Genomic DNA, 2,500 nt, shown 5'->3' on the forward strand with positions numbered 1-2,500 from the left:
GACGCGCTTAGATTTAGTCGACTCGAATGTACCGGAATTAGATAAATATTATAAATTCTTCCATTAATATTTTATTTTTCTAATATATGTGTTATTGCCTGCGTTTTATTTATGCAAAAATTAATCGGAGAATATTAATCACATTTCTATGAACCATACAGTAGCTACCTCATGATCAAATACTTTTTTGCGGGGCAAATATAAATCTATCAATCTAACAATATGGAAAAAAATATTTAGAAAGAAATTATAATTACATATTGTACCTCACTACAAAATAACTAATCACATTATTTGTAATTTGGAGAAATTAGAAACAGATATTGAAAAGACGATATTAACAATTACTATCACACATATAACGGATATCATCAAATATCATTGTTGTTACTAATATCATTACCATCAATTATAATCTTAATCATAATCGTTATTATTATTGTTATTGTTATTATTATTATAATTATTATAATTATTATTATTATTATTATTATTATTATTATTACTATTATTATTATTATTATTATTATTATTATTATTACTATTATTATTATTATTATTATTATTATTATTATTATTATTACTATTATTATTATTATTATTATTATTATTATTATTATTATTATTATTATTATTATTATTATTATTATTATTATTATTATTATTATTATTATTATCATTATCAATCATTATTGTTATCGTAATTATGATCATAATTTTATTTCATTATCTTTTTTATATTATGATACCTAAAACTAAAATCGGAACCGCCAGCCCAGACGATTATTCGGTTGTGTAAGTTGATGACAATAAGCCTAACCCTCATTCAACCTAACCTAAACTAATATTTATTCCACTGCTGATATGTATATATATATATCTATATATATATATATATATATATATATATATATATATCTATATATATGTGTGTGTGTGTGTGTGTGTGTGTGTGTGTGTGTGTGTGTGTGTGTGTGTGTGTGTGTGTGTGTGTGTGTGTGTGTGTGTATGCGTGTGTGTGTGTGTATGTGTATTCACCTCGGATCTGCTGCAGCCTCTGTTCGAGACAGCCAGACACCACCCTACGGCAGTGAGCTCAGAGCTCATTATTTGCCGATCTCTGGGTAGGTCTGAGACCACTCACACACCACACCGTGTGTGTGTGTGTGTGTGTGTGTGTGTGTGTGTGTGTGTGTGTGTGTGTGTGTGTGTGTGTGTGTGTGTGTGTGTGTGTGTGTGTGTGTGTGTGTGTGTGTGTGTGTGTGTGTGTATGTGTGTGTGTGTGTGTGGAAATAGGCTCTCCTATTGTGATTCAAACCCTCTCCTGAGCTTATTTTAAGACGAAGGCCGTACCATCGTGCCACCACGAGCCTTCAAAATGGAACAACTTAGTACGCCATGTACTGTATTTCATCAAATTCTTTCTGCAGGCTAGTCTGTTTTGTGTCATTATGAAATATCCAAATGTCATAATGACAATTTGTATAAAATAAATCATACGAAAATCGACTAAAACATATGAATCTGTTTTCCCTAAACAAGCGTAGACTCAGAGGTGACTTGATACAGGTCTTCAAGATTTTGAAGGGAATTGACAACATCAAAAGTGGCGAAATTTTCACACTGAATGAGAATCAGACAAGAAAAAATAGTCTCAAACTGTCTGGAAATAGATTTAATTTGGAAGTGGGTAGAAACAACTTCGCCAACCGTGTAGTTAATGAATGGAATAAACTTCCTGCAGAGGCAGTGCAATGTAGATAAACACCTAAGCAAGATGCTGTAATGACTCTCCTTTATTTTATATTATTTGTTTATTTGTTTGTTATTACTTGTCTGTTATTATTTGCTTGAATCTCATTTATTATTAGTTAAATGCCATTTCATTATTATTTACTATTTACCTGTTTGTTTATTATTTAACTATACCTATGCATTTATTTATTTTGTTTGTTATTATTTATGTTATAATTTTATCTTATTTTATTTTTTATCATTATTATATTTTTTCCCACATCCGACCTAGATATGGACCAAAAGGTCTCCTGTCGGCATGCTCCGCCTTTGTAATCCTTTGTAAAATCAAAACTTGGTATTAAAAACAACAATACCATAAAAAAGTAATCTAATAATAAATTCACCCAACGTAAAATATCTTTACACAATCCCCTTCGCCCTCGGTGCAACAATTTAGTTAAAGATGTCGACAATATTCTATCGACGACAAATATCTTATTAACTGGGACAATAACTCAAAAGAAAATAATATCTCATTAGAAAGATGTATTTATGAATTCATATTAAACACAACTTTGATCGTAATATTAATTTAGGCTTGTGCAAACTTGATGAGTTTATTAGTGAGAAAATTGTAGAACATTCTAGAAGCGTTGCCAGATGACGTCATATGGGATCAAATGTACTTAAGTAAAAAAATATATATATATATATATATATATATACTGTATGTATATATATATATATATATATATATATATTG

Source organism: Oratosquilla oratoria, chromosome 12 (assembly GCF_046742065.1).
Source record: "Oratosquilla oratoria isolate Oo_2021 chromosome 12, ASM4674206v1, whole genome shotgun sequence".
NCBI lineage: Eukaryota > Metazoa > Arthropoda > Malacostraca > Stomatopoda > Squillidae > Oratosquilla > Oratosquilla oratoria.